The 23,606-nt window shown below is 47.1% G+C and overlaps 2 protein-coding genes across 2 annotated transcripts in view; one reads left to right on the forward strand and one right to left on the reverse strand.

Moving 5' to 3' along the window:
* Nucleotides 1-9,055, reverse strand: part of LOC144806730 (uncharacterized) — a 66,082-nt gene extending 57,027 nt beyond the window's left edge. Inside the window, exon 1 of the mRNA XM_078672998.1 lies at nt 8,566-9,055. The gene's annotated coding sequence lies outside the window, so the exon portion shown is untranslated. The remainder of the gene's footprint in view (nt 1-8,565) is intronic.
* A 367-nt stretch (nt 9,056-9,422) lies between these two features.
* Nucleotides 9,423-23,606, forward strand: part of LOC144806756 (uncharacterized) — an 83,308-nt gene continuing 69,124 nt past the window's right edge. The window contains exon 1 of the mRNA XM_078672999.1: nt 9,423-9,512. The gene's annotated coding sequence lies outside the window, so the exon portion shown is untranslated. The remainder of the gene's footprint in view (nt 9,513-23,606) is intronic.

Raw genomic sequence — 23,606 nt, forward strand, 5'->3', positions numbered from 1 at the left:
TTGGTGCCTTCACCCCCCCCCCCCTTCGAGTACCTGCCCCGGGCTCCCTCCCAGGCAATAATCGCCAAAATATTGATCTATCAGGATAGAGACTGTATCCTCTGGGCTGCAAGAGAGACTTAGACTCTCTGCTATGAAAACTGTAAAATAGTCATATTACTGGGGTATACCAAGCAGGTCCAGGAGCAGCGGAAAACCTTTCTGGCAGTAAAACGGAAGCTCCGTGATATGCAACTGCAGTACATGCTGCTATATCCAGCCAAACTGAAAGTAATTGCACAAGGCCGGGCCTATTTCTTTGAGATGCCGGAGGTGTGTGAATGGCTGGAGATCCGAGGGGACGCCCTCCCCCCGAAGAACAGCGTAACAAATGACAGGGATGGGGCACTTGGTCTGGGGGAAGAAATCGAAATAAAAGGCACCCGGGTCAGTCCGCGGACGGGGACCCACCAGATGAACAGAGAATTTCGGTGGGCGAGGACGGCACCAAGCATCTGAAAACCATCAAGCTGGGTGCCTCCTCCTCACCGAACACTGAATCTGGGCCCGACACAGAGGATACCCCGGAAACACTGAACCCGGCGACGTACATAGTCCTTGAAACCATCCTGGAAGCAGCTCCAGTGACAGAAGCTACATGAAAAAGGGGACATTCACACAGGCGCTGCACTACTGTTGGCTGCTCTGACATTTATAATAATTAAAGAATGAAGTGCATGTGGGCCACCCATTTACTACTGAGTGGTGGGGGGAGGGGCAGAATAAGTGAACAGCCTCGTTGGGGGGGGGGGACGGAGGTGCCTTCAGTGGCAAGAGGGGAAACGACAATCCAAATGTAACATTGAGAGTACTGCAACCTTATTGGGGACCCCCGCTGGACAACACTTCCCTTGACAGGCATTTTGAGGTATAGTGAAGGGCGGGCTAGGTCGTGAGGCTGGTTAATTTGGGAAGTTCAGTGGCCCCTGCTGGGCTGTGAGGGAAGCTGCGCACAACCTGGAACAAGCATGGGGAGGGCATTGACGATAGCACAGTTGCACGTTACCGATCCTTGGGGGGTGGAGGGAGCATGGCACAGTTTGCTTTGTTTGTTAGTAGTTGTTATATGCAGCACATGCAGCATATGCAGCACATGTGGAATGTGGGTGGAGTGCACTGCTGGAGACTGGGAAAACACCAAGCTAGATATCGCTATGGCAATGGAGGTTAAGTTCCTTAGTTGAGATGTAAGGGAATTGGGTACAAAAGGTAACAGAGTACTCACGTTTCTTAAGCGACACCACGTCCGATTGGCCTGCTAGCAACAAACCCACCTGGATGACGTGGGAGCCAGTAGGTTGACAAAAAAAAAATGATGAAGAGGCCAGATATTTCACTGATCCTATTTTACTTACGCGAGGGGTGTATTGATATGGGTGGCTTCTGGGACTGCGTTTTGTCTTGCAGTACATGAAAGCCGATATGAACAGCCGCTATGTCCTACTCAGGGTGATACTTGACAGACGGGATATCACTATCCTAAATATCTATGCCCCAAACATAGGTGATCCGGGCTTTTATCAGTCCATACAAGACATATTGGCCCCGGACCTGGACGCTCCTCTTCTCTGGATGGGGATTTTAATTGAGTGTTGGATTCAAACTTGAACAGGCACCCTCCTAGACAGGAAAATAAGCCGCAGATGACCAAGAGGCATAGGGAGGTAATGGAGGACTTGGGAATAAGGGACATATGGAGAGATAGGCACCGAACGCAGAAATTGTATACCTGCTCATAACACACACAGCTGGTTGGACAGGGTCTTGGTGTAAGGGATGGAGGCCTTCCTAACATGGAGGTGACCCATCTGGCTCGATTGCTGTCTTATCATGATAATAATAATGATAATGAAATGTATAAAGCGCACAAATGCCAAAAATGGTGTCTCGGCTCTAGAACCATGAGCAGAGCCCCAACCAACACCCCTCACTGAAACAACTAGGTTTTAAGATTTCTAAAGCTCATAAGAGAGCTGGCCTTCCTAATTTCTGGTGGCAGCAGATTCCACAGCTTAGAAGAAGATCCGAGAACCAGGTGCAGATGGCGCCGCCCGGTTACCAGAGATATGCTTGATAGGAACCGCTTCCCTAATGGCATCAGATAACCAGCTATTGTAGTTATTAACTGCATTGTTCACATTGGCCGAACTTAGGGGGACAGAACAAACCAGTTTAGTTCGAAGGGCAGTTTTATTCACTTAACTCCAGGCTCTACAAGGGGCTGCCTGAGGCATGGCTTTATAGTCCTGTTGACCAGCACTATGGGAAGGGTCTGGTATCTCTCTGTTTTGGGACTCGATTTCCCAACACCCCGGAAGGGGAGCTTGGAAACACTGGAGCTTGATTTCTCGGCAAGAGAAAAGCCAGCGTCTCTCTCAGTGCCTCAGCTGGAGGGTCGGCATCCTTTGGCACTTGCTGTAGCGAGCTGCGTCGGGCAAGTAGATAGTCTAACTGCTCCGCACCACCGTGTGTTTGCTACGGCAAGTGTGGGTATATTTATACCTTGAAGGTGCTGAGTTTGACGTAAGGTTGGACATCATAACGTCATCAAAGAATGGCAGTTCTTTGAAAACGCCATGAGTTCTTGGAAAAATCAATATTCAAGCAAGGGGAAGTCCCCGACTGCTGAAGGCGAGTTTTTCCAAGAAATCGATGTAGCTTTTCGGAACTAGTGGAAGTATCCATGTCTTTATTTGTATTGCATGGGCTATGGTTATGACTTCTATGCCTATATTAGGGCAAGGTGATTTATACCTATATAAGGGCATGAATTGGGAAAATTACACTAGGGTCCTAAAATGCTATACAACAGTACAGCTAAGGAGGGTACGAATGCTACACCTGCACACAATAACTGATCCCGATTGGACTACTGGCTACTCAGTGAGAGGGCCAATGACTGGGTTACGGATGTCATGATCCTCCCACGCACATTGTCGGATCATAATCCGATGCTGCTCGCCTTTAAACGTGCGACTAATGTACATTGCCCATACATATGACGCTTACGTGCGCATGCTTTTTTAGATCCGCTGTACAATAATACTGTCAGGGAAGCCATGGAACAATATTTTGCTGTAGACACGGGTACGGTGGACAGTGCATCCACACTGTGGGAAGCTTTCAAAGTGACTATTAGAGGGATTTGTATCAGCAATACAGTGGGCATTCTTGAAGATGTTCGAGGCCAACTAACACAGGCCGAGCACTAACAGGTTTAGAACGGCAATACACAGACAATCCTTGTCCTGAAACCCTAGCCTGTATACACGAACACAAAAGGAAATACGACTCACTGGCAGAATCGGAGATCTGCTACAATGCACGCAGACATGAGTCTATGGGGAGGGAGGGCGCCCAGGCAGATTTGGTCACTATAATAAGAATTTGTGAGGACTATCACCACATAACTAAGCTTGCAGACCAGCAGGGCACGGAGCAGTACGCCCCTGAGGCGATAGTGGAACAATTCCGCAGATTTTACTGATTTACACACAGCACAGGGGTGTGCGACAGACGCCTATCTATCCGACATTGCCTGGGCATGGCTGTGGGTGGCCACCGTCAATCTTTGCCAACCCATAGATCAGGGGTCTTCAAACTGTGGGGCGCGACCCCCAGGGGGGGCGTGGAGCAAAGTAAAGGGGGTCGTGCCTTCCCAGTCACACTTCTGCCCAGGCCCAAGGGCTCAGCCCTCCCTCTTACCCCGTCCTGTGTCTCAGCCCGGGCTGCTGCAGTGCAACTCGAGCTGCTGGGGGCTCAGCCAGTGGTGTAACACAGGCCCTCACGCTTGCTGGGGGGCAAGTTCCAGGGTGCCCCCTCAGTACAGTCAAGTGAAAGTTTAAAGCATTATGTCTAGTATTTTGGGCCCTTCATGGTCAGGGGCCGTTTCCGCTGCAGGCGATGTTTTCCTGGCATATGCCTACCAGATCTCTTCGTTCCTCGTCAGCCTGCCTGGTGGTAATCCCTAAAATTTTGAGGACTCGGATGGGCGGACGCTCCTTTAGATTAACCGCAGCTAAACTGTGGAATTCCTTACCCCTGCCTCTGAGAAATATGTGGGATCTCTTCTCCTTTAAAAAAGGATTAAAAACATATCTCTTTCCCAGGATAGTGTAAAGATTGTAGTAGTGTAACATCGCGTATGGTTGGTCAAAAGCGCCAGGATACCCTTTGGGTGACAGTTTCTGCGCTACATAAATATGCCATACAATACAATACAAGTGAATGCCCGGCCACCAGAAACCCAAAACGGCTGCATTCTCATGCTATTGCCGGGCGCCTCGAGGTGGGGGCTAATGGCTGAGTACCGGGCGTGCAAGTCTGCATGTGCTGCTTCTCCATCCTGACAAACAAATGTGGCACTTGATCCCCGACCTCCTCAGGCTAAACAGGACACCCCACCGTCCCTAAAGCCGTATTTGCTGCAACAAGTCAAATCAGGATTCTTTTATTTCTCAAAGCCCCTACCAGTATTACAAAGAGGGACATGCAGTAAATAAAACAAAAAATAAATACAGGTGACTTTGCATTTAATCATTTGGGAAGAGAATGAGCCATTGGACTGTTTCGGGGAGGACAAAGTATGTGAAAGATGAATGGGGGGACTTGAGAGGTGTAAGATACAAATAGACAAAAATCTGAATGGGGAGACTAGGTGAATGAGAGGTGCGGAGGGGCACGGGAGGTGACTGGCCAGAGAGGCCATGAAATTAATGCAAGAGACTGTTAGAGATGAGGGTATTACGATATTCAGGCGGAAAGGGAATAGATAAGGATGCGCAGAAGTAAGAGCTTGTAATGTTGGCCGTTGGAAAGAATAGGGAGCATGTAGGCTGCTGGCCGCAATTTTGAAGGTAACACACCAGTTTGTTAAAGGATTTAAAAGGTGAAGGCACGAGATAGATAGTTTAGTGGAAACAGGGAGAGATTTTGGATGGGCTATAGCATTAAGGAATGTTATGTTCACTAATGAGGGAGTTGCGCACATCGTGTTTTTGGTCTTGTTCTTAAATTGGGATGAATGGATATGCTTTTCATACAAATTGAGGTATGGTTGTATTGAAGGGTGGAGTGGCATGGGTTAGCAATCTACAGTGGGGTTCAATCGTTGTTTCACTTGCATTATTGAATATTATTTACACCAATCAGATGGTCTAGATTTTCTGTTATTATGTCTTTTTACAGTTACCCCTGACGAAGAACTTAACAGTTCGAAATGCATAGGGAAATATCTTATGAGGCCACTTAAATGAAATGCTTTATTTGATGTGTCCATGTTGAAGCCCGGATTGGCACACAGCGACATTTGAAAATTATGAAATAAAAGCAAATCATGGAATTCAGCTGTCTACGCCGTGACTTAGATCTTTTGGTTTAAAACTTGTATAAGTACTGAAAAATGAAAAAATTGGTTAAAACTCTGGTTGATTTCGTGGACACTTAAAATACTTTGGATATTTACAAGTGTAGGGTGAAGAAAAATTCGCACATTGAGCAGTGCGACTGGCGTGCATGAAAAATACGTGCACATTTTCGACTGTCAATCCTAAAATACATGGCATCACATAACATCTTTTACATTTTCTTCCCACAAAATTTAGTGAAGCCTGTTGCGTAAGTTGGTCCTCACCAGCCTCATAATTCCAGCAGCCCTGCCTACAGGTTTAGAATTTTTTGTCAGGAGGGGGTCCTTACGCCTCAAAATGTTGACAGGGGGAGGGTCTCGGCATCCAAAAGTTTGAAGACCTCTGCCATAGATGAAGCGGATATAAAGGCGGTGATATGCACGATGCCCAACCAAAAGGCGCCGGGGCCCGACGACTGGATTCTATAAAGAATACATCGATCTGCTTGCGCCTTATCTGCTTGAAATGTATGCAGAGGCACATGAAACGGGAGTACTGCCACCGTCCCTCCGCCAAGCCCTGATAATTACGCTGTTAAAAAAAGAAAAGGCCCTGGACAGGTGCAAATCATATAGGCCGTTGTCTCTGATAAGCTTGGACGCTAAGATACTGGAGAAAATATTAGCTACCAAGCTTCAGCCCCTCATGCCCAACCTGGTTCTCCTGGACCAATCGGGATTTATCCCGGAGCACTCCACGTCTAACAATTTGAGAACTATCTTTGCCATGTTCCATGTACTGAACCCTGAAATGCCAGCGCCACCGCGGTCCTCCTGACGCGGCAAAAGCATTTGACTCCATTGAGTAGAGTGACATGTTCCATGTACTGCGCCGCATGGGATTCCCGCCACTGTTCCTGGGTTGGAAATTACTTTTGTACAGCAGCCCTGTGGCGCTGGTGCGAGTGGGGGGGACTGACAGCGCACCCATTTCAAATATATAGAGGTACCCATCAGGGTTGCCCCCTCTCCTGTTTGCACTGGCATTAGAGCCACTGCCTTGCATCATATGGCAGCGCCACAGAGAATCTGCACTGAATTTCTTACATCGCCCGGTAGGTACATCACTGTACACAGATGATATGATGTTATTTTTAAGGGAGCCGGATCGGTATCAGCTGCAGTTGTTGAGGGAATATATTCGGTTTGGACTCTACTCAAGACTACAAATAAATTGGGGAAAAAAAAAATCTAAAAAAAATCGATAGTTATACCACTAACAAGCCCCCGCAACTATGGACTACCCTTTGCTGTGGACTACGTACCCGGTGAAATACTTGGGTGTGTGGATACACCGAGAACCCGAACTGGTGATCAGGGAGAACCATGGCAGAGCATAGGTTGCTTTCAAACAGCAGGTAGACAGATGGAACAAGCTGCCACTCTCCCAGGCAGATCGAATAGCGATCATTAAAATGGTTGTGCTACCACGCTTTTTATATTTATTCTGTAACATCCCAATTAAGCTGACAAACGTTTTTCAGGGACGTCCGCTCTACTCTCACTCGCTTGATATGGGGGTGGGAAGCAGGACAGGGTAAGCTGGACTATACTCACACTGGAGGAGGCTTCAGTGCTCGGGACCTCTTTATATATTACTTTTCCACCCAGGCACAATATGCCTACTACTTGTTTAAACCGAACAATTACACTCCACATGTCGCAATGGAAGAAGGGGATGTACACCCAACCCTGTTATCTGGTGTCATCACACATTCAAACAGAGGTACGCCGCAAACTGAAATCAATGCGATAGACACGACTATTGCGGCATGGCAATCTATAGGCAAAATGACTAATAGGCTCCCGGTTTATGTTCAGCGCTGCCCCTTGCACATCATGCGACCTTATCGGTGACGAAGGAAAAAGGTCCACTAAGGACATTGAGATAAGCGGGCATGGTGACTATGCAAGACATATACCCAGATGGGCACTTCCTCATGACAGAAGACCTGAGTTACATAACCGATCCCTCACTGTTGTTTAATTTTACCATTCAAAGGCTGCGGCAAGCGATCAAAGCCCACTATACCACGTACCCATCTGAACCACCAGTGCTGGCGGCGCTGCAAACGCTACTGGTTGCACCTACTAGACGTAAACTAGTAACGAATAGCAGTTTAACTCAACCACTACTAGAAATTGAATGGTACCCTATTTGCAAGCTGAAAGGTGCCCTCACACCTAACGGTAACTTGTGCATCATACATTTCAAATACATTCACCAAGTCTACCACACATGTTAAACTACACAGATGTGGCCTTAGAGAAACTAGTAACTGTAAAAGATGTGGACAGCCGGAAGCTGACTTCTTACATTTGGCGTGTGGGTGCAGACGAGTGCTGTTGTTCTGGGAAGGGATACTGCAAAACCTACAGGAAATGACTGGGATTGTATTGCAGTGTGTTCCATCAGTATGTTTGCTATGCCATGTACCTCACTTAAAGGGTTCGATGGGAACATTTATGCGCGCTGTGCTGTTATTGGCCAACCACCAAGTCGCGCTGCACTGGGGAAGGCTGTTGGCTCCTATGACTAAGCGTTGGGTGAAGGATATGGTTTATTGTAATGAAAATCTTGTATTATATGTAGAGAAGATACCGGTTGAGCCAAGACCCAGGGATATATGGTAACCTGTACGTCAATACCTACTAAGACTGGCTTCCACTGACACACAGTTTGATTAGCGTCACTACTAATATAATCAAATGATGTGCTGCTGCAGGTTATGTTTAATTGGTCACTGCAAATGCTGATGAGTCAAATACTGGTTATGTTTAAACACTGTTGGGGTAAAACTCAGTCACAAATGGTTGTATGATTGTTCATATTGCACTGTCTAACGTGGCAGTGTAATTGTAAGTATTGTTTCAAATGCCAATAAAAAATAAAAAAAATATATATATGAGATAAAAACTCAGACACATCTTCTTAGTGGTGTTATTATTCGCCCCCACTACAGCAATAGGAACAGAAAAGACAAATTGATATGATAGTCAACAATATTGTTATGTCTTTTAGCAATAAAACCAAATTTTAAAAAGCTCCAACCTTCCCATAAAATTTTCACTTTCGAAAAAAAAATGGTGAGCTCCCCCCCCCCCAGTCTCTCACGTACCCGCGTGCCTGGGGTCGGTTGGTGACGTGGGCCTCGTGCACCTCTCCTCTCTGGGTTAAGCTGGTGACGTCAGCCTTGTGCACTGCTCCTCTCTGGGGTCAGTTGGTGACGTGGGCCTCGTGCACCTCTCTACTCTGGGGTCAGTTGGGGACGTTGGCCTCGTGCGCCTCTCGTCTCTGGGGTCAGCTGGCGGCGTGGGACTCGTGCACTCCTCGTCTCTGGGGTCAGCTGGCGGCGTGGGCCTTTTGCACTCCTCGTCAGTGGGGTCAGCGGTTCACAGCTGACCTTCGGCGCGTCCGGGTGCTCCGCTCCTTCCACGTTCTCGTGATGTGGGCTTGTTCTGGCGTTTCATAGGTCCCTGGGTCGTGACGCGAAGTCCAGGCACGCAGCTGTGAGGGTCAGCGCGCGGGTCACGCGCTCAGTGCGTCCCTCCCATGGCCGGGCCGGTGCCTCATTTTAGTCTGCCCCCTCTCGGTCTTGTGAAGTGCGGCGCCGGTGTTCTAACTATATTTCCACCCCCGTCGTTTTGTACACCCCCTACGTCAGAGGGGTGCCGATTCATGCAGGTTCTGCCTGTGTTTTGGCGCTCCCCCGTCTGGCTGTGCACTCGTGCACGCTAGTCACTTACGCATGCGCACACACGAGGGGGAGCAGGGAAAGGCATGGATACTAATACTTGAACATGCAGCCACACTCGGGTCTCTATGAACGCTTAAGTCCTTTTTATTTGTTCGGCTCATTTGACGTCACATGCTCCTGCGGCGGCGGGGGGTGGGGTGGGGGGGTGGGGGGGTCTGAATATTAAGGATTCGAGTATCTCAGGAGCCGGTTAGCGCATCTAGCATCAGAAAGGGAGATTTGAGGACGTTTCAATCCGTTTTATCATAGGTTTGAACCGGCTCGCACAGACTTATTAGTGCATCACCCGACATTCTTTTTTTTAGTAGGTAATTGTCACACATTGTTATTGCCTTGTTTCATATAGAGAGGGGGCATTTCTTTGAACTCTCTTGGTTTTGCTGTTCTCGATCGTCCTACCTGACAGCTGAGATCCCTCACCGCACTCACTCTGGTGACGGGTCAGGGTGTTAACATTGGATCAGGTGTCACTTTCAGATCTGACAGGGTACATCAGTACCGTTTCCGCTTCTCGATGGCTGACAGTGACTCACCTGGCAGTTACACACTTGCGAAGCTCTTTGTAAACACAGCAGGTGAGCCGAGGCTTCTTCAGCAGGTTTAGTCTTATCCAGCACTTAGCTCTATCCAGATTGTTACATCTCTGATATTTATTTCAGATTTTCTATTCAGATTCTCATAGCTATTGTTGGAATACTAGCTTATGAGCCTCAACCTAGAGTGGCAAGGTACTTTTCTGTTCCACCGTGGTTTTTGTTGTAATACAAGGCACGTATTCACTTCTAATCAGCATGTTGTAACTTCCTTCGTACTAATGCACTTAACTTCACGAGAGGGATAATAAGGTCGTTTACAACAGAAGTAGTGGAACGTGTCACATGTCACGTGGGGGCACTTGGCAGCTATTAATAATGTTTTTAGGACAATAGAGAGTTTCGCTTTAATCCACCCCTTTTCCCAGATGTCCCTTCTAATATGGACGGGACCACTGACTGCAGGGAAGAAATTAAAATGACGTGGGGGAGTCTAAAGTATGGAAAGCAGTCCTGATCGCCAGTGGAACGATTAATAGACGCGCAAAAGGCAAGGCACCCTTGGCCTGGGCTGGGTGGCACGTGTGTCTTATCTGTGAAAGTTCCTGCACATTTAAAAGTATCCGTGGTGTGGCAAAGTACCTATTCAGAACCCAAGGCTAAGAAACCCTACTCAGAAAATGTGCAATGTCCCTAATTGGTGAGCAACAAAGATTTTTTTTTAAGTCTCCCGCTCGTCAAGGGCATAAGAGATTGGGGGAGCCAGGGTCAAGCAGGAGAGTAATGGACTCTATCATACCCTGACTCTGAAATGAGGTATGTCTGTGTGAGCAGTACAGAAACAATTAGCTCTGCATATACATTCTTTTGTGCAAAATCAATTTCTATCAATCTCTTCAGTTGATATCTTTGTAGGTATGTGTATGTATATAGCGCAAGCCTAAATGTGGATCAACAGAGCACTCTGCAGTATGAAATGAAATGAAATGAAAAAGAAGCTTAATAAAGCGCACCCAAGTCCATGTCATTCCCCAGGCAGAGCTGCCCCTTGCTGCCTCCGACCCCCTGCTGCTTTTGGGGCCCCTTGCTCCTCTACGGTGCTATCACCGCGTCATGGGGTGCCCTTGCCACCCCACTTGCAGCTCTCGTTAGCTCTAGCCAGTCTCTACTTGCATTGCTGCGCCTTTGAATGGCCCAATGTATCCTGGCACGGGATCAGCAGTTACTTGTGGCTGGGCGTCTCTCCGCTGTGTTGCTCTGCTGGGCCCTGGGCTCGGCACTGCTCCTTGCAGATACAGTGCCACCTCTGCAGGGGCCCCAGCTTCACTGTGCCCAGCCCTTTTCTTCAGCCTGACACCGCGCCTACTCCAGGCCCCGGCCAGCTCAGCCCCCCACTCTCGCAGTACCCAGGACGAGCCTTCTCCGATAGTACTCGACTGATGGACTCTAGTCAGCTCGGGCTTTTAGATGCTTTTGCCAGCCCCGGGTTCTGAAGGTTTAACATCTTGTTTTGGCGTCACAGGGACTTCAATTGAGCCTAAAAGTGGTAATACATTCAAATATATTCAAATAGGGAGCCCCAAATATGTGTTGCCCGGGGCTCTACAAACCCTTAATATCTCAATGAACTGTAAGTTATAGTTTCATAAGCTAGTTTGAACAAGCGTCGCCAACTGAATGAAAAACGACTGCCTCAAACTCAACACAGAAAAACAGAAGAATTGATCTTCCAGAACAACACCCACTCGTGGAACGACTCTTGGTGGTTTGCTGAACTAACTCCTACAGACCATGCCCGGAACCTCTACATCCTCCTGGACAAACTCTCCAAAGAAACCCATATCAGCGCAGTCTGCTATGCCTGCTACTTCACTCTTTGCATGCTCTGAAAAGATCTTCAAATGTCTCCCAATCAGCACCGGGCGCACTATCAATCAAGCCCTCGTTACTAGCCGTCTGAGCTAGGGCAACACACTATGCAGGAATTACCACACACACCCTGAAGAGACTGCAGACCATACAGAACTCAGCGGCCAAGCTCATCCTACTACGCTGTCCCTGCATTGTGACTGGGGGTGAATGTTCTGCCATTGTGCAACATTACGTCCATCAATTGTTGTTCCTGCATTGTGCACCAGGAGGATGGGACAATCTCTGGGTGCTCTGGGCTTGCTTGAGCAGTGGTCTAAGAACTGCAACTAAGTAAACTACAACCTACAGGTTCTCACCTTCGGCTGTGTGTCTGTATGTGTTTTGATGGAGTCTTCTTGCCATGCATTTGCAAGTACAGTAGACACTTAAAAATACACACGTCTGCATATGAAAGTGCAAAATAAATGTCAACAACTCAGGCATTGGATATTGCACCTTATTGCTACCATTTTAATTTCAATGTTAAGCCTCCAACTCCTCAAGGGCAGTCTCGAATCTCACCAGTTTGCCTTGTATCAAAATGACTATTCCCCCTGCTAAGATGCTTGTGAAACTTTGGCCTCCTTTATCTAAGAGATCGAGGTCATTCATGACTGTATTTTCCATCTTATTTCATCCTGTCCCATGCAGAATCATTACAAGCCTTCATCCCTCGTATTCTAGTTCTCCCAAGGATTAAGGAAGAGGAGATATCTTCCTTGCTTACCGCCTGAAAGGCAGTCTCTCCAGATGATGTCTGTCCAGTCCGGACTTTTAAAATCGTTATCTGCGGTTGTTTCACCTGCTTTCTAACTTCATCCTTCTAAGGAAGAGAGTTACGACTTGAAAAGGAGGTTAGTCCTTCACAGGAAATAAGTCTGCAACATTCTCTGTGCTGGGAACCAAGTACCCGATTGTAGCACTTGACTCTGTCCGGCTAGTGAAGCAGAGCAGTGCAAGGCCTATTCGGGAGGTGGTGTGGGCTAGTACCCCCAGTTTGCTAGTACGTGACAACCACACTCAATAAGTCATTGTCCAGTCAGTGCTTCATCTCATAAATATTACTTTATTGCAAAAACACTATTACATACTATGCATCATTCACAAATATATACAGTCAGGTAGATGGAAATACCTTTGGTGACGCATGCTGAACAGTTGGCACCCCAGGAAGCCATACCAATAAATCCAAGTACTCCTACACATAGGCATTGACACAATATCATAGTACAAGGGGGTATCATTATCAGTACGGAAGGCCTATTGGCTTTGACGTGCGATGCATTCTTACATTAGTATTAACGTTTTCATGATGCAAAGTTCTCTATACATGTTGATACACCCACGATCGTTGTAGTAGAGTATGGTACTCATTTAGAGTTTGGCAGGTGGCCCACCAGACCGCCATGCCAGCGAGGTTAGACACCTCTCCCCTGGTAGAATAGAGCCTGCCACACCTGGGAGCCCCACCAGGCAGGCAGAAACATTTGTGCTGTAAGTGGAGCTGCCATTTTCCTTGCCAAATGGGCACCATGTTTACTGCACCTTCTCAGCAGAGCGCTTTTTTTAAAGAGTATATTACAAATAGCTTTGGCATACTGGGAATTTTCTCCCAGCAACTGGGGATCATTTATTTTGTTTTCTGTTGGGAACCACCAGGCTTTCAGTGACACAGTCTCAAACAGGAAAAATATACCTTGGAATGACCATACGAGGGAAGGCTTCTGACTTACATTGACTGATGGTTTCTGCCGTCGGACACCTGGTCCTTCAAACTTTTGTTTTTTGGAACTCGCTCTTTATTGAGTTTATTTATTGCAGAATATTGTTCCAGGAATATATTTTATATAGAGCTAAAATTATAAAAACTAAAACTTAAAACAAAATCCCCAGCCAACCAGACATTTACCTTTTCAGTCGTAACATTATAGGCATATAGTTTATACATAGAATGCAGCCGAAAGGAGATCCACAGAAAACACCAGAACATTTCTGGACTCAGGTGAAACATTGCTCTCCATTAGACAATCACCTGATGGTACAATTTCACCAGTGTGCTCAGACCAGCATCACCCCAGGACATGAAACCCTTATGTTGTAGCATCTATTAAAACTCATTAATGTTCCACAAGACATTCAAGGGGCTGGTCATCCCATTTAGCTGCAGTGGCCAACAAGACTTTATCTCAGTAGGTTATGACAGCAGCCTTACCTCCCTGGCTCTGTTGCACTTTGTAAGTAGCAACGCAACACATATCTTGCATATATAGGTTATCAACGTATTTAGTGACTGCCCTCAGGCATTAAACACAAGGCTGGTGGCAATTCTAGAAGAACTTGAGCAGCCCTGATGGGTTGTGGCTCTTGTGCTTTGGTGATGGGGCATCGGCACGTGCGGGTTAGCTCAAGTCTGGCACCTGGCCTATGGGTAGGCTGAGAGCGCCTCTGATTGGCAAGGCGGGCAATCTGCCATCTGCCGATGGGCCCAGTTAGCGGGCCGGTGTTTTGGTCTACTAAGGACTGGTGTACCCTGTGAAAAGCTGTTGTAACAGCCTTCACACACATGACCCCATGCATGTGAAGTCAGTCCAGAGGGCTAATGTCAGAGGCAGAATGACAGTGGGATGCTCGGCTGTCACAGCAGGAGGTGTGCCTGCCCTCTGGCTCCCTCCAGGTATGACAGAGACTGCAAGGAGCTGCTGATGGGAAGCCATTAGCACTTACTATTTTGAGGTATATGGGTGCATCGTCTTCCTTATTCAATATTGATACATGAAGAATAATTCAAGATCTTGGACTGTGATTTTAAGCTATCCTTTTATTCATGATTTTCATCAATTGTTCAAGATGTTGCAATATTGGGTATCTGATTATCGACAGCTGACACGTGTTTCACCCTTACATGGTCATCAGGATCAGGGCTTCCTCAAGGCTTTTACAATTGGTAACAGCAGTTCTTATTTTGTTTTTCTATTTCAGGTGTAACTCATATTTTCGCTTTGCTCAGTTAGTCAGAGGTAAAGATTTGGTTGCAGTCTGTTGCGCTGCTTCCTTGTCTACAATATCCCAGGTAGCAAATGGTTCTATTTATATTTATATTGTAAATATAAATACATATTTATATTAAATATATATATATATATTTATATTGTAGATATATATTGTAAATATATTATATTTATATTAATAAAAGAAAATATATATTGTAAATATATAAATAAAATATATATTGAAAATATATTTATATTAATATTTATATTGCAGAGAAGGAAGCAGCGCAACAGACGATTAGAGATCTATTTCAAACATATTTCCCATTATGTTTTTTTTTGCATTCACTGTGGACCTGATAGGTTTCAATTCCCACTTCTTCATGCTGGTTGGTATCTAGGTTGGTGTGACGGAATTGATGTGTCAGTATAACTTGCATTGGTGTTCTGTTGAAGAGGTAAATGCTTAGCCAACTACAGGGCTTTGAGCACTGCTGCGTGAATGATGGTGCTAGCTGTGTCTCATAAGTACTGTTGTTGTACCGTGATCTGTTGAGGAGTTGGATGCTTAGCCAACTACAGGGCTTTGAGCACTGCTGTGTGAATGATGGTGCTAGCTGTGTCTCATAAGTACTGTTGTTGTACCGTGAGGTGTGACAGTAGCTCTAACTGGATGTAGCGTTGAGGTGGCAAATGCTTAGGCGACTGCATGAGCCGTGTCCCAATGCATGATGTTGGCAGGAACTGTGTCTAGCTTGTTCAGCTGACGTAGCACACAGTAAGAGTATACCAGGAGTTGGGTGTTATGTTGAGGTGGCAATTGCTTGGCAACCTCTATAGGCTTGAGCCATGTTTTGCACATGTAGCTGGGGTTTGTGTTTAATCAGTGCTCTTTGTATGTCCTAGATGTTCTGCTCCTTAAAATGGTGCAGATGTAGGGTTTATCTGTGGGAGAGATGCACAAGAGGGGGCAGTGCTAGTCCAAGGCTCACAAGAACAAACAACAGTCATCTGTCTAAGCTTTGGACCCCAAACAAGTAAGCATCCTGTCACCGTCTGCCCTCCACCCTAAATTTTGGTGCAGTGAAAACAAGGAAACCCATGTGTGGAACCAACCTGCCCAACAGAGGTGCCTGAACCTCCTACCCTCTGGAACTGCAGTTTCTATGTCCGCCATGGCCGCAGTGATCATCCAGGTGAGCTTTGCGGGTGGACGGCTGATATGAAAATCCATATGTATGACGTATAGGGACTTGGATCAAGTGTCTCTCTATGACCCACACTGGCCCACACAACTTGCAAAGGGTTTCTCCTCCACTCTGTGTTTTGCTCTCTTAGCCATGGCGCCGGGAAACCCTTTGTGGGTATCTGTGCGCATTACAAATGCAAAAAATAAATAAATAAATAAATAAATAAATAAATAAATAAAATGGGGTGACGCATTTGCTAATATAACTCATTGAACTCAAAAAGTGGCAGCGCACTTACTTTTCCCAGCTACCTTCGTGAGTATCTGTTAAGAGCTGCACTCCTGAGACCTCCTTTAGGGTGACCAACCGTCCGTAAATTTCACGGACCGTTCGTAATATGGACCTCACGTCCGTTGTCCGTGAGGATCCTTTTTACGGACGCCTTTTGTCCGTAATTTTGGGTATTGCAGGGAACAGCACTGTTCCCTGTATGAAGCCTTAACCCCTGATGGGGCCGCCTCGCACTCCTCCTCGGAGCACAAGTAGCCCCCACCCGCCCATTGTCATTCTGTATGCGGCTGATTCCTACATACAGAATGACAATTGGCCAGTTTGGAGTGTTACTTACTGCATGAGGTGGCCTCCTCCTGCCATGGGCTGGGGGAGATGGAAGGAATAATGCAAACGCACCAATGCTGCTACCATTCCAGTTCATGAAAAAAAGCTAGTGAAACAAGTTGAAAAGAAGGGGCTAGAGTTCTTTCAGTCTCATCACTTTAGAAAAGTGCAGTTTCAATATTATATTCAACGAAGCCATGGTTGCTGCATTTTTATTTTATGCAACTAACAACCATTGACAAAGTCAATAGTTCTGGCTTATTGTAGGTGTAACGTAACTTGTGTTATAAATCTGGATACATTGACAGAAGAGGCAAAATACCAGTCGGGCGGTACACTATTCTAAGCACAGATTTTTTGCTAAGGTATTTTAAGACACTTTTAATTACATCAAACACCCCATTTGAGAGCCCCCCCCTCAACCTGCTTAAAGCCCTGGAAACAACACCATGTCACAGTCACCTCATCGCATGGCACTGTGCATCATGCATGACTCATGCCTTCTACTCTTTCAGATTGCCTATGTGCAGGGGTGTAGTGAATCCTCCCCCCACCCCACTCTTTGCTTTATGAACTAAAGCAAGGGTGAAATTCTTGATGAGCCTCTTCTGTCTGCAACTCTGCAGCCAAAGGCTCAGCTCATAATTAATGTAAAAAGTTGGGTGAGTGAGTAAGGGAAGGGTGGATGGCTGGATGGATTAGTGAATGGGTAAATGGATGAATGAAAGGGTGAATAGATGGATAATGAGCGAAAGGATGGATTGATGAGTGAAAGGGTGGATGATTGGTGAGTGAATGGGTTGATGGATGAGAGAAAAGGTAAAATGGTGCATGGATAGGTGAAAAGATGATAGATGAGGGAAAGAGTGGATGATGGGCGAGTGAATGGGTGGATGTGAGAGAAAAGGTAAATAGATGGATGTTTGGGTGGAAGGGTACATGGATGGGTAAAAGGGTGGATGGATGAGTGAAAGGATGGATAGATGAGTTAAAGGGTGGATGATGGGTGAGTGAATGGGTGGATGGATGAGTGAAATGATGGATGAGTGATAGGGTCAATGGATGGATTCATGAGTGGATGAGTAGAAGGATGGGTGGATGGGTGGAAGGAAGGATGGCTAAGTGAAAGGGTCAATGGAGAGAGAAAGGGAGGATGGATGGATGGATGACTGAAAAGGTGAATGACTGTTTGGATGGATGAGTAAGTGAAAGGATGGATGAAAGGGTAACTTGCTGGATGGATGAATGGATAAGTGGCTGGATGAATGAGTGGATGATTGGGTGGAAGAGTGAATGGATGAGTATACGGATGTATAGGGTGAAAGGGTGGATGGATGGATGAGTGAAATGATGGACGGAAGGATACATGATGGATAGGCTTGCAAATGTATGAATATGTTTGGATGTAGATGGGATTACTTATATACTATTACGCAACCTCCTTGTGTCTGTGAAACGTACCTTTTGTACTGAAGTTTTGTCCTGAATATTGACCTCCTGTCCTGAATTTTTGTCCCGAATTTTGACCCATTGTCATGAATTTTTACCCTCACTGTCCTGAATTTGCACCCATGCCCGTTGGTCACCCTAACCTCCTTACTGAGACCCATCAACACCAGAATTTAGTTGACTTTTCTTGCTCGGCATTCTAGGTCTTTAGACTCCTGAATTTGCATTAGAAGTGGTTGAATGGATATTTTATTTACAGGTTAAACTTCTATATAAATGCATTTGTGGTAAAGAAGGATGAAGACCACGCCGAGCAGGTAAGGAACACTTTCTTTATTTGACGGAGAAGCATGCAAAAGAGACACTTCCCGGCTGGTCGGAGGATCAACTGACCATCCAAGGAATGTTCCGGTTTGATGGCCGGGCGGCTGGCGCAAGTTTGTAAGTATCACAGGCAGTGCCAGACTCATCGTTTTCTAGTTTTGAACTTGTCACTGATGCTAGTGTTGGCGGGCAGCTGTGACTTTCAAGTGTGTACCTCATCTGCCTGTCAAGCTGTCTGGCCCAACTTCAGTGCCGGGTACATGCTGTTCACCGCATGTAGTTTGCATAGAAGATCGGGACTAGTTCACACTGAGCTTGTCCTTTTCACCACAGCAATGACTGCAGGAGGAGGACACAGTGTGGAGCGCGCCAGAGAGAGCCCTGTTATGTTATGTTATGTTATGTTATGTTATTTATTCTTTTGTATAGCGCAACGGTTACTCAAAAAGAGTGTCCCGGCGCTTTGGGTAAGGAGAACTAATTCGGAATAACACAACACAGTAAAAGAGAGTGAACAACAAACAGATAAAAAGGGACTGCTGGGAGGACTACTGGGTAAACAACCAAGTTTTAAGACCTCTCCTAAAGTCAAGAAGAGTAGCAGCCCCCCGAAGTGGGAGTGGAAGCGAGTTCCACATCTGTGGGGCCAGCAGGCTGAAGGAACGACCGCCCAGGCGGGCTCTCTTAACTCGAGGGACAGCCGCCAAAAATAGAGATTCTGACCTCAGAGAGCGAGCCGGATGGTAAAAGGCCACTCTCTTTTGGAGATGCTTTGCTCCCACAGCGTGGAGTGCCTTGTAGGCCAAAGTCAAAGCCTTGAAGGCAATCCGTTTGCGGATGGGTAGCCAGTGCAGCGTCAACAGAAACCCCGAGACGCTAGCACGTCTGCTTAGACCAAAAATGGCCCTGGCCGCCGCATTCTGCGCAACTTGAAGCCGCTGCAGCAGGTACTCAGGTAGGCCCAGGTAAAGAATGTTGGCATAATCCAACCTGGAGCCTATCAGGGCCTGCACAGTCAGCCTCCTGTGCTCCTCCGACAAAAGAGGCAAAAACCTCCGCAGCATTTTTAATAGACCGAAACAGGTGCCGGTCACCCCAAGGATCTGGGCTTTCATCGTCAGCCCCTTGTCCATCTTAACCCCCAAGTTCTTAGCCATAGGGGAAGAGCCGGACGGAGGGAACATATCGATGGGCCACCAGGCCTGCCAGCTAGGCTCCGTATCGCACCCGAAGAAGAGTACCTCGGACTTATCGGAATTGCACTTGAGGCTGTTCAGTTGGAACCATGTGAACACCGCCCCAAGGCAATTCCGGATACTCTCCCCGTCAAAGTCTGCCCCTCTCTCGCAACAAAAGAGGAGCTGGGTGTCGTCGGCATACGACACGATCCGGGCACCAAATGACTCCGCCACCGCCGCCAAAGGGGTCATACAGATATTAAAGAGGGTCGGGCTCAATATAGAGCCCTGAGGGACCCCGACCCCCAAAGGCGGCATCACGGCGGTGTCAGGCGATGTCCAGACCGTTTGCCGGCGGCCAGCTAGAAAGGACGAAAACCAGCTGAGCACCGTCCCCCGAAGACCAATCTCATAGAGTCTTGCGAGAAGGCCATCATGGGGGACGGTGTCGAACGCCGCCGACAAGTCCAACAACACCAACATGACTTTGCCCCCGGAATCCAGCACCCCTTTGATGGTTTCAGAAACCTCAAGGAGTGCGGTCTCGGTGCTACGATTTGAGCGGAAGCCAGACTGGGAGTCATGTAAGATCTCATGGGTCTCCAAAAAATTGGAGAGCACCGACTGAACGTGCTTCTCCAAGATTTTTACGAGAGCCGGCAACAACGAAATCGGCCTATAATTGGCTGGGGCCTTCGGGTCAAGACCCGGTTTTTTAAGCAGCGGGATGACCATTGCCTGCTTCCACACTGGCGGAACCACTCCCTGACTCAACGAAAGATTGAGAAGAGGGTTCGCCAGTGGATTGATCACTTCCGCCAACTTACCCAAAAGCTTAGCTGGGCAGGGGTCAAGTGGAGACCCAGATTTCAAATTGCCCATAAGCGCTAAGGAGGCAGGGGCTGGCAAGGATGGAAACGCAGCCAATATGGCACCCTGCGGGGCGGAAGGGAACATGCCCGCCTCGGATGTGAACGGCCTACCGGGTGCCCCCGATGGAAAGGAATCCTGTATGCTTTTTATCTTGCTTGTGAAAAAACAAGCAAGGTCCGCCGCCCAGGATTCTAAGGGCACCTCTTCCGATGTGACGGTCCGAGGGGAAATAAATTCTCTGACAATGGTAAAGATCTCCTTGCTGGAGTTAGAGGCCGCTTCAATTCTCCCCGCAAGATAGGCTTTTTTTCAAGGCGGATATCCCGGTGGTAGGCCTTAACCACGGCCTTGTAGGCCGACCTGTCCATGCTATCATAGTGTGCCCGCCAGGCCCTTTCGGCTACCTTACACTGCTGCCGCGTAGCCCACAGTGCAGTGGTAAACCAAGGGGCCGAAACCCGCTTAGATGTCAGGCGGGGGGGCAACATCGGGGCCAGGTCATTAAGCCTCTCAGAAAGCCATGCTTGCAGGGACTCCAGATCTCTCTCCAGGTCGCCGGCGAGAAGACAGGGGTGATCCGAGGCAGCTCTGTTGAACGCTCTGAACGCTCGTCCCCGTTGCTGTGGGACAGGGATGGACGACCTGGCAGTGCCACTGATTGCAAATTTGGCGAGCCAATGATCCGACCCTGTGGTTGCTCTGCTGTGTCTCTCACGGTGGCCTCCAGGAACGGAATCACCAGCCAGAGCCAGTTCACTCATTCTCTGTAGTTGTAGTTCGGAGGTGAGTGCTCGGGTGGCAGCTATATAAGCTATATAAATATTCCATTGCCACCAGTTGAACCCGTGATACTCAGGTCCTAATGAAAGCAGCCCCTTTGAAAGTCAGCAGTATAGTATTATATTTATATATCTCTCCCTACCAGGTGTACCTCCCTGAATCCGGGGCACCGGTATATAGTAGTGCAGCTGACTTGCTGTGGCTGCTATTAATAAATACAATGAATGCTTTTATCGTTCTGAGCTGCCTGTGCCTCTGCCTTTAGTTTACTGTGTCGGAGAGCTGTGCAGCCGCTGCCTGACTCTGTTCTGCTCAGTTTTCAGTGGCAGCCATTAATGCACTTTAGTTCAGTGACTTTGTACAGTTTCTAGTTGTTCAAATGGATGTAATCTTATGTTTCCCTCGCCTTCATGACGTGACTTTGCTCTCATAATAACACTTAAATTATAAAAATGTCACGCACAGCAATTTGAAACCTTGGCAGCTGTTAACGCTGCTCAAGCAGGAGGAGTGTTCGCCGCTGGATCTTGAAAGCGCATGCGTGCAATCACACGCATGCGCACTAAACGGCCAGAAGAGTGGGGAGCTTCAAAATACATGCAGCCAAGACATGCGGTTTCCACGCATGCACATAATAATGCGCATGCGTGGAAACGCGGGGGGTGTAAAGACAGATGGGGTGGGTCTATTGATAGTACACCGGGCCTCGACCCCAGCTGTGACAGCGCGAGACGCCACGTGCTCCCGGCAGGAAGCAGGGTCTGTCCTTAGCGCATGTGCAGTTGTTAATACAAGGCCCACTTTAATCCGCCGAGAAAGTGTCTGTCCTCAGCGCATGCTCAGTTGGTCATCCACCAAGCCCTCTTTAACCCGCGCTCGCGTCCTCATCAACGGGAGACAGTGTCTGTCCTCTGCGCATGCGCAGCTGTTAACCCAGCAGGCTCTCGTCAGCCCACGCTCAGGGCAGAAGGCTGTCTCGCAATCCGTTGCGCATGCGCAGCTGTTCACACAGCAGGTTCTCTTCAGCCCACACTCAGGGCAGAAGACAGTGTCTGTCCTCTGCGCATGCGCAGTTGTTCACTCAGCAATCCCTCCGGGCACAAACAGGGGCCGCCTCCAGTGCTCCCCGTCCTCCGTGCAGTCCTATTTGCCATCTTGACTTGGGTAAGAATCACCTTGGTTTCTTCTTGAGTTTCAGTTTTCTGCTTGTTTTGAACACTCATGATGTAATGCACTCTGTGGCTTGACACATGTCAAGCCACAGAGTTCTTTCAATGAGCTGGCACAAATACTAGAATGCGGCCTCATGCAAGGCTCATTGTACTGTTTTTTACTAGTGCTTTCAGGCTTCTGATTCTCTCTTGCAGGGGCAAAGGGTTTGGAATCTGCTTATCACTTGTGCAGGGTTTTTAAGACTGTTTTTCTTGGCCAAGTGGCACAGTCTTTCATGCACAAAAGTTGTGTTTGTAGTTTTGTTGTTGATGTGCATTTTCATGAGTTTTGACGAAGGACCTTTCTGGTCCGAAATGCATTGCAGTGGTTGACAGAGGGCATTAATGTGTGCACTGTGATAAGGTTTCTGAAAATAATCACTATGACCTACGGTCCTGGTCTGACTCTAAAGGAATGAAGTGATGATGCAATGCCTTGTGTTTGATTCTAAAGGAATGAAGTGAGGATGCAATGCCTTGTGTTTGATTCTAAAGGAATGAAGTGATGATGCAATGCCTTGTGTCTGATTCTAAAGGAATGAAGTGATGATGCAATGCCTTGTGTTTGATTCTGATGGAATGAAGTGATGATGCAATGACTTGTGTTTGATTCTAAAAGAATGAAGTGATGATGCAATGCCTTGTGTTTGATTCTAAAGGAATGAAGTGATGATGCAATGCTTTGTGTTTGATTCTAAAGGAATGAAGTGATGATGCAATGCCTTGTGTCTGATTCTAAAGGAATGAAGTGATGATGCAATGCCTTGTGTTTGAGAGAATACAGAATAAGATGCTCCACTTTACCTTCCCTCTGTAGTGCGCTGCATGTACTTGTGACGTACCTAAAGCAAACACTTCTTGGTTGATATATTGATCACGTTATTGTATGTCAAACTACATGTAGGTTACTCCCATTTATGTGTTTGTAAAAGAAATGTCAAAACTCCAGTGAAAGTTCATTGTCAATCTTTAAGCCATGGCTCGCTCCTCATGAGTTGCGTGAATGCGTTTTACCTCTTCATTTGTTTGCAGTTTAAGCATTTAGTATTTGGTCAGTGTGGTAAACTAATGTGCTGCATGCTCTTTTGTGCTGTTCAGCACTGAGTTTATTGTAAGTTCTTGTCCATTTATTTGATCTATGTTGTTAAGTCTCGCCTAAAACAGCGCTTTTGCTAGTTTCACACATTTCCAAGCCACACCACATAATTCTATTTCAGGACAGGAGGCTCCGATTATGCTTAGACTCAATTTCTTTACTGAAATACAGCAGCCAATCACAGTACAGTAAAGAAACGAAAAACTACATTACCCATAAACCCTGGGTAACCATAGAGTACACCAATGG

The sequence above is a fragment of the Lissotriton helveticus genome, chromosome 1_2, assembly GCF_964261635.1.
Source record: "Lissotriton helveticus chromosome 1_2, aLisHel1.1, whole genome shotgun sequence".
Lineage (NCBI taxonomy): Eukaryota > Metazoa > Chordata > Amphibia > Caudata > Salamandridae > Lissotriton > Lissotriton helveticus.